Source organism: Crocodylus porosus, unplaced genomic scaffold (assembly GCF_001723895.1).
Source record: "Crocodylus porosus isolate Cpor-Errol unplaced genomic scaffold, CroPor_comp1, whole genome shotgun sequence".
Taxonomy (NCBI): Eukaryota; Metazoa; Chordata; order Crocodylia; family Crocodylidae; genus Crocodylus; species Crocodylus porosus.
Window position 1 is genome coordinate 150,269,728 of NW_017728886.1, and position 9,624 is coordinate 150,279,351.

The 9,624-nt window shown below is 49.4% G+C and overlaps 1 long non-coding RNA gene across 1 annotated transcript in view; it reads left to right on the forward strand.

The window, feature by feature from the left end:
• Positions 1–3,751, forward strand: part of LOC109315352 — a 5,422-nt gene extending 1,671 nt beyond the window's left edge. Inside the window, exon 2 of the long non-coding RNA XR_002102484.1 lies at positions 3,490–3,751. This is a non-coding gene — a long non-coding RNA (uncharacterized LOC109315352). The remainder of the gene's footprint in view (positions 1–3,489) is intronic.
• The last annotated feature ends 5,873 nt before the right edge of the window (positions 3,752–9,624 follow it).

The following is a 9,624-nucleotide window of genomic DNA, read 5'->3' on the forward strand; positions in this document are numbered from 1 at the left end:
AGCCTATTCCTCCCTTCTAGCGTGCCCACATCCCCCCCGCATCTTAGTGTCATCAGCAAATATGAACAGGGTGCTTTTTACCCCCTCGTCCAAGTCACCGATGAAGATGTTGAACAGTGCGGGCCCAAGGACTGAGCCCTGGGGGACCCCGCTGCCCACATCCCTCCAGGTCGAAAATGACCCATCCACCATCACTCTCTGGGTGCGGCCCTCCAGCCAGTTGGTGATCCATTTTACTGTGTAGGTGTCGACACCACAGTTCCCCAGTTTCTTAATGAGAATGGGGTGAGAGACAGTGTTGAAGGCCTTCTTAAAGTCCAGGAAGACTATGTCCACTGCTACCCCTGCATCTAAGGATTTGGTGATCTGTCCATAGAAGGCCACCTGGTCTTCTCAATGGCTCAATGTCTAGTTGGTATCAAGTAAAGTACCCCGGGGCATGAACGCCATGTGCCCCCAGAGGCTGGGGGGGCATGGCGACTGCCCGCAGGTGGCCGTGTTGGCAGCAGGGCCGTTGTGGTGGTGAGCAGGGAGCCCTTGCAGGCAGCCGCAGTGGGGGCGGGCAAAGCAGGGAGCTCTTGCAGGCAGCCACGGCAGTGTTAGCAGTGTGGGGGGATGGCAAGCGCTGACAGACTCCATTGGTGGTGGCCAGTGGCAACTGGGGACCACCTGCAGACACTGCTAGTGGTATCAGCAGCGAGGGGGGAGTGGCGAACAGTGACTGTCCGCAGGCACCACTGGCAGCGGCGACGGCACTTTTCGCAGGGGATGCGCTGCCAATCTCAGCGGGTGCAGATGCACCTGCATGCATTCCCTATGTATTGCCGATGCCCCAGGGGTCAGTCCTAGGGCCAGTTTTATTTAATGTCTTCACCAGTGACCTAGAAGATGGTATGGAGTGCACCCTCAAAAAGTTTTCAGATGACATTAATCTGGGGGGGGAGTTGTAGATAAGTTGGAGGGTAGGGCTAGGATTCAGAGTGACCTAGACAAATTGGACGATTGGGCCAAAAGAAATCTGATGAGGTTCAGCAAGGACAAGTGCAAAGTCCTGCACTTAGGATGGAGCAATCCCATGCACTTCAGCAGGCTGGGGGTTGACTGGCTAGGCAGTAGCTCTGCAGAAAAGGACCTGGGGGTTACATAGACAGTAAGCTGAATATGAGCCAGCAGTGTGCCATTGTTGCAAAGAAGGCTAACGGCATACTGGGCTGCATTGGTAGGTGTGTTGCCAGCAGATCTAGGGAAATTAGTCTTCCCTTATATTTGGCACTGGTGAGGCTACACCCAGAGTACGGTGTTCAGTTTTGGGTTCCTCATTACAGAAATGATGAAGACAAATTGGGAGTCCAGTGGAGGACAAATAAAATGGTGAGGACCCTGGGGCACATGCACTGGCGATGCATAGGGGGTGCACAAGTGTGCACATGTACCTCCTGAGATTTGGGGCTTGAAGTGGGTTTGAAAGAAGATGAAGCTAGACTGTTCTCAGTGGCAGCAGATGACAGAACAAGAAGCAACAGTCTCAAGTTGCAGCAAGGGAAGTTTAAGTTAGATATTAAGAAGAATTTTCTCACTGGGAGGCTAGTAAAGCACTGGAACAGGTTGCCTAGAGAGCTGGTGGAATCTGCATCCTTGGAGGTTTATAAGACCTGGTTAAACAAAGCTTTGGGTGGGAAGATTTAGTTGGGCTAATTGCCAGGGCCTAATAAATCAAAGTTATGGGAGCTTCTTATTCTTCATTGAAATGTAAGAAATTCAATTAGGCTGAAAGTAGGAATAGCTTTCCACAATGCAGTAGGCCAGGGGTATCAAATATATGGCCCATGGGCTGGTCCAACTCATGGAGCTGCTGTATCTGGCCCACCAGCCTAGTAACTGGTTGTGAGGCAAATGTGGCTGGGGTGAGAAGCCTTCCACAGAATCCAGGGCTCTTGAGCCTCAGTGGATGTTGCAATCAGTGGCAGAAGGGTGAGTGAATGCTGACACAGCCCTGGTTGCCTTCTGGCTGCTTCACCCATCACCAGTTCCCCTACATGAAACACGTGCCAGCAGCTCCAGCATGGAGCATATAGCACATGACTGTAGCTGGAGCCACTGCCACTGTTGCCAGAACCACCCCATGTCCTGGGCTGGATCTGGCCCATAAGCAGCCCTGCAGTTGGGATCCAACCTGGGACAGGAGATGATACTGACACCCCTGCGCTGGGCTAGGCGCACAGCTGCATCCAAAAGCAACTCTGCATTTTTGTAATTTTCCATGTAAAGAATCTAATTGTTGGAGGATCATCTTAAATTCAACACCACTACCACTGTTGCAAGAAAAGCAGCAGCTGGTGGGCAAGTAGTGGGGAGGCAAGTAGGCAGTCTGACTTCAGACTTGTGCCCCCCTGCACCTTGCTATAGTGCCACTTGCTCACCCCATCCCCTCCTCCCTGCCATGCCTGTCCCTGCTGCACCTTGTCTCACTCCCACACATACCCTCTCTCCTACCTGCCCCCATCCACTTCCCGCCTCTCTGCTGCATGCGCTCCTGGATGGTTCTGCATTAGCTCCCTCCTTGCCCTCTGGCTCAGCAGGGAGCAATGCGGGATCCAGTCTGCAGGCAGGCAGCAGCAGGGGAATCAGCCCAGGGCCAGGGAGAGGTAGGAGAATCAGCTCAGAGCCAGAGAGCTGCAAGTAACAGCACTGATTCCTTTGCTGCTGTTCTGGCTGCATGCTGGCTCCTGCTGCTCTCTGGCTCCATGCTGATTTCCTCCTTATTCCCTGGCTGCTGAGCAGGGAGCAGTGAGATCCAGCATGCAAGCGGAGAGTGGCAAAGGAATTGGCACTGGGTCTTTGGTTGCTCTCTGCCTCTGGGCTGATTCCCTGACCCTCCTTGGCTCAGTGGAGAACAAGAGAGCAGTGAGGGAATCAGTCCAGAGCCGGAGAGCAGAACAGGATCCAGCATTACCCCAAACTACTTCATTCTAAGACAAAGTTTAATTTTCCCTGTGATGAATAGGGGGAAGAACTTTGTCTTGGAATCAAGTAAATAACAACATGTGTGCATACAAATGTCTAGCAGAATAAGTTCCCAATACTAGAGGAAGCCCCTAGGTCCTACTGCAAGATTAATAAAAGTAATAACAGTAATACCTTACTTACGCTGAGAATTAGTATTGGGACTATGTATCGTGATTAAATTTTATAGCTTTTAAAAAAAATCTATAAAATCCAATGTAATTTCTATAGAATTCTGTCAGTTTTCGTGAATTTCTCTAGGACTTTTCTGAAAAGTAAACTATTATTGTATATAACAGTTATAAATAATAGCAGATTGTGTTGGAGAAATCCTCCTGTTGGACTTCCCCAATAAAACTTGTAACTTACACAGCATGTGTGTAACATTGTACCATTTATTACCTCAAGCAAAGCCATTCATCTACACTATACTTCTTAAACCAAAAAATGGCCTCTGGTCTTGATTGTCTTCATTTTTGTTGGCAGGTTTGAGATACACTGGACACCATTTTCAAAAGTCTTGAAAACCCTCACTTCAAGTAGATTTGCAAATTAGCAGCACAGTGTCTGAAAATCAGTCCCAAAGTGTGTCAGATGGTGCGTCCAAAATTTGATGCCACTTATGAAAATGTTGGACTTGGCAAATACAGCTATCAGGCAAGTGACCGAAAGAAGCCTCTTAGCCTTTTCTACCTCCTGTTGAATTCCTCAAATAAGAAAAAGCTGACAGAAAAATAGTGGCTTGCCCAGAAACAGGTATTAAGTGTGTGTATTCAGTAGAAAGGGAAAGGCTTTCAGCATAAAAGTAAGCTATAATTTGCTCTTTTAAAATTATTCTCCCTGGCTGCCCATTGCAATCCTTTGACACTTGCTGGATTGGTAAAGACAGTTCACAACATACATTTCTGTGGTATAACTGATAGTTCAAGTCCCATGCAATGTTTGTGGAACATATCAGAACCTTTGGAATTATATTTGAGTTATATATACCTTATTATCTCTTACCTGTATAAAGAATTACAGGTTTTTACAAGCACTAGCCCTATTTGAGGATGTCACTTCAGCACAATTATTGTTCCTAAATTTTAAGTTTTTGCTGACCTGTTACTCTAAATCAGAAATTATGGGGTGATCCTTATTACAAAGCCTTGTGGCTACTACTATTTGTAGTTCTCTTGGTGATATTAGTGCTAGTCATAGTAGTAAAAGTATGGTGCACAGTAGTTCTAAGGTCATTTCATCTGCATCATTAAAGTATAGGGTTTGATTCATACTCAGTGGCTGAACCTGCTTAGTGTTGAGTGCTTTTTGTTGGCTTTATGCATGGGTGTCCACTTAAGATCTAAATGTATGTAGACAACACTGGGCATATTGCAGGACTGAGCCATACTGGTCTACGCCTGCTTCTAATAAAAGCGATGGCAAAACTTCGGTTAGCTTCTACTGGGTTATGAAGAAACATTTTGGCTAGGATTTTTAATGAAGTCAGAAACCTTAGGCATCCAACTCCAAATGACATACGTTACAATTCAAGCACCGAACCCTTTTGGCTATGTATAGACAGTCAAAAAGCCCAAGGCTGAATTGATTCAATCTTTGCAGGTTAGTCTAAACTATGGGTTGTGGGGGAGGTGCAAAGCATCCTGGGATGCTGGGGGACTATGAGTTAACTGGGATCTAGGAGGGAAGTTCAATAAACTGATTTAACTTAAATCAGTTAAGTCTGATACTACACCTATCCAGGTTTATCCTAAACTGTTTTCAGCCATTTTGAAAGTGATTTATGTACACCGAACTTCTGTTGTGTTACAGATTTGAACCAATTTCTGATCACTTATACCAGCTTGTGTAACTTTTGTCCCTAGTCCTTGTGTTCCTTTGAAAAGCACAGCATTAGGGATTTTTATTATCCTAAAAAGGAACCCTAGCAGCTGTTCTGCAGGATAATTTTTTTCAAGATATCCAGATTTTCTGTTCTGTCTGCAGAATAGTGATAACTGTTTGAAAATCAAACAAATAAAAGTAACTTGAGAAATAATATGTGCTGCCAGCTTGACTACTTCAAATGTACTTGTCAGACACAGAAAAGATCTATCAAAAGATCAAGTGATATAATTATATTGTCATTGTTAAAGAGGCAGATGGGACTGATGATGAGTCTCACGTTCTTTCAAATATATTAGGAAGTTTGGCATGATGATATAAATGCTCCATATAGCCATGCTTTAGCACTGAATAAGTAAGTACAACTTCAATAAATTGTTCAATAAAAATTGCCCAGCTTCCATATGGTGGTGGGCTGAGAACAGGAGTGATTGTTTTGAAATGCATCCAGCTTGGAGCTTGTATGCTATTTACTAGCACATGGTACTGACTTTTTCCCCAAATCAACAGCAGGAGGCCCTACTGTATTAGACTATACCAGTGGCCTACTTCACTGGCCCATGGGTAATGGTATTTGAGGAAGTAATGTGCTCCGGGCAATATCAAGTTAACTTTTCAATCTTCTGGAGTCACAAGTTATATTGCAGGACCTTGTGGGCAATATGGTTATAAACCATGGGCTGAAGAACATGGCACTAGATAAACACATAAGCAACTGATAATCGTGACTTTGGAGACATGAACGGCCAGGTCCTAGTCCATCTACTGGGTGTCTAAGTGGACTAAGACACCTAAATGCAATTGTATTCTTCTCTGCTGAAGTCCATTAATGCAGGCAACTTTGAACATATGCCCTTTGCATACTGCACACAATGCTCAGCCCTAGAGCTACTGAGTATGTTGCAAGAGATGTCAGCCACCCTCAAATTTAAAAAAAAATTGGACATGCTGTCAAGACGGCTCCTGGCCAAGGCAGCTGAGAGTCTTGAATCCAGGACTTTGGATGCCAGCAGGTTGACCTCTAGCCTACAGCTGCTGGGACTTTGGCCACCTTCATGTTCTACCTCTTCTTGGTCAGGCAGCCTTGCAAGGAAATAATGAGCCAGGCCTCAGGTGCTGCTTGGCACCCCAACCACATTTTGACTGGACCCACTCACCCATCATCACAGATACTCCCAGTTCTTGGATTGAAGTGTGGCCCTGAATTGGGGGGCCTTAGCAGGGCATGCCAAACTCCCATAAGATAGGTTTTTCATGCCATACCAGGCCATGGACCTTTGCAACTCATGGCCCTGTCATTGGTCAGGTGGGCTGAGGAGTCTATCTGAACTATGCTAGGATCAGGAGATGGGTGTGGAATTTTGGTAGCCCAAGAGCAGAGCAGACAGCTCTGCCAAACAAGACAGGGTTATGGTTAGACCCAGCCATGACCTTGTGCCTTTTCACCACTCAGCTGTGACACCCAGTTACAGAGCACCTAGTCTGGTTAGCTTTTTTGCTCAGACTCATTATGCGGTGTGTCCTGAGGGGTTCTGGCAGGCAGACAAATAAATAAATAAATAAATAAAAAGTCCAGCAACACCCAAAAAGAGACCTCTGCCCAGCAGAGGAGGCTATGGGCAGCTTTGAACTTCTACCTTTTACTTCTCATGCACAACATGCAGCCCTGGAGCTATGGAGCACATAGGGTGCCTGTACACGAAAATGGAGGCTGCTCCAACATGCTGTAATACAGCGCGTTGGAGCAGCCTTGATTAATTGGGTCTGCTGGAGCGTGGTAATTACCGTGCTTCAGCAGCCTCCTGCGTCTCGTGTATCAGCATCCCCATGCTTCTAAATGGCAGCAGAGGCACTTTAACTGAAGCTCATTGAATGAGCTTCAGTTCAAGTGCCCCCGCTGCCATTTTGAAGCACTAAATTTACTCTGGTGTAAACCACTCTGTAGTAAGAGTTTTTGGACAGGTGTGTACACATGCAGAGATTAGGGAACAGATTTGCTGCTTTTTCCTCCAAGTTTCCTGTATCCCTGCAATGGGCCCCTGCAGCCACTGGGGGGAATCTCTAAGCTCTGGCTGCAGCTGTCAGCATCTGACAGCCCTCTTTAAAAGCCAACCCTGTTATCCGCTCTCTGGCCAGACTCTTCCTTGCTCAGGAGCAGTGTGGCAAGCACAGGGACAACTTGCAGCAATTTTCTCCTTGGCCACTCTGCCTCTCTGTAGTATGGCTGCTCCAGCCCCCGCCCCTGGCAACAATGACCAGAGCCTCGCACTCCTGCTGGCCACCATGCTGACCCTGCTGGCTCGCCTCACTGACCATCACCTGGCCCACGGACATCTCACTCTGCCATCCCCCATGTGCAGTGACCACCTGCCTGGCCTCAGTGTGCCATCCCAAAGCCACTACTGCACAGCTGTTGCCACCGGGGACACCGATGAGGGACTCCAGGATGCCACAGCTGGGGCCGCCACCTCTCTCCTGGGCCTCCAGCTCCGCCGCCTCTGCACCCACCGTGCCAACCAGGCCTGATGGCTGCATGTCATCCAGCAGACCTGGGACAATGAGCTTCCTCGTGGCTTCCTGTAATAGTAAGAACTTTGTTAATAGCAAGAGTTTTGCACGCTGATTCTACAGTAGGCTGGTGAAGTGCCACGTAGCCTCCTACTCTGTGAGTGTGACCGAACCATGAACCTAGATAGTAGAATGTTGTAAGACAGTGGAATGTGGTAAACACCAGGTGTATTGCATCGCAACTTATCCCCAAATTCCTAGCTTGAGATAACCAAATCCTTAACTCGAGATAACAATGTTTACTCCAGACTATATAAGCTGTACATTCTTGAGTTATGATGGGTTCCTTAGCTCTGGCAAGAGTTCCGACTGCACAGAGCCCCGGCGCAGGCTATCGCGTCCCTGGGATCGGGACACTCTGAGGCCAGGGGAACCATGCGGGGTTGTGGCTGCCACCTTAGGCCAAAGTGAAGTGACCATCCTCTCTGCTCTGTTCTATCACCTGCCTCTGCGAGTATCCTTAAATAAAGATTTGCAAGGGTGAAAACAACCATGAGTACATCCTTTGTTCAAGTGCGGGGAATCTTCTGAACCTAGTAGTTCATCCTAAGACACTTCCTCATGACCTGGGCCACCTTCCAGGACCTGCTCCAGCACCTGGGGCCCCACCTGGAGTAGCAGGACACTGGCATGTGCCCAGCCCTCCCTGCAGGCACCCAGCTGAACCTTGCACTGCCCAAGTGGCCATACTTGCCAGTCTCCAGTATGTTGGACACCTGTTTGATGTGGGCAAGGTCACCACCAGAGATGCTGTTCTGGAGATGTGTGGTGCCCTCTAGGACGTGCAGGGGCACAACTTGCTTCTCATCCGTGACCCCCTAGTGGTGGTGGTGGCAGGGTTCCATGCACTGGGATTCCCCCAGTGTATCAGGGCCCTGGATGGGACCCACATCCCTGTCACCTGCCCACCCCACAGAGACTGCACCTACTACAGCTGCAGGCCCACTCCTGCCCTGGCTGATGTAGCCCTACACTGGCCACTTGGACCCCCACCAGGCCCACTTTAACTAGTGCCTGGGCTAGACCCATGCCCTGGTGGAGTGCACCTTCGGCTGCCTCAAGGGCCACTGGCACTCCCTCACTGCCTGTCTCAAGGTCACTGGGGAAAACCTCCCCATGGTCATGATTGCACCTTGTGCACTGCATAACATCTGTGAGGCCCAGGGAGAGCTGTTCCATGAAGCCTGGGCAGAGGAGGTGCGATGGGTGGAAGACCCTGGCGGTGGAAGCACCAGGAGAGCCATGCATCTGCCAGCAGGGGCCAAGGCATCAGGTGCAGGAGGCTCTAGCTGACTACCTTGAGCTGCACTTCTTGCTCTAGCTCACCTGCATGGGTGCCCAGGGATTATGGTAAGTTGGCTGGGTAGGCCTGGGCCCAGGTAGCTGCTGATTGAGTCCTCTTCCTCACTTGCTTACCTGGGGCCGGTGGCCCACTGGGTGCTGGCTGCAGGCAGCCTGCCTCCCCCACGCCACCCCCAGGGCAGGACAGGCCAGGTTCCTGGCAGCATTTGCTGCCATGGCTCCATACCCGACTCCTCTCCTTTAGTCCTGCAGGCCAGCTGCTCTGCTGCACTGCTGCCCAGCCCATGGCGTCTGGGCTTGGGGGTGCAGGGCTCCTGAACAACCAGGATGAGGAGCTGGCTGCGCCCTTGCCCTCCCTGCAGATGACCTCCAGCAATGTCCACCACTGCCTGGAGGACTACCTGTGGCTGTGCTATGTGTCCCAGCCCCCTGCTGCTGAGGAGGACATCACTCCCATGCTGGAGCAGCCCCAGGAGCAGCTGACACCAGCTGCCTGCACCAGGACATGGTGCAGCCCAGGAGCAAAGGTGAGTGCTGACAAGCAGAGCCCAGGCACAGGGTGGGGACAGGCGGAGCATGGTGCAGCCCAGTGGCTGGGGTGAGTTGGGCCACGGCCCTTTTCCCTCCCCCCATAGATTTACCTGCTTGGATGGGTGGGGGGGGCATCTATGTTGATCACATAAAAGCGAATTTACCTTGCATATTATGAATTATGGGTCTATATATGCTCATCGCATGAGGATGAGATGAACAAGATGAACATGAGCCTGCAACGCGATGCTGCAGCTAGTAGAGTGACCAAAATGCTGGCTTGCATCCATAGATGCTTCTCAAGCAAATCCCAGGACGTCATTCTCCCCTTGTACT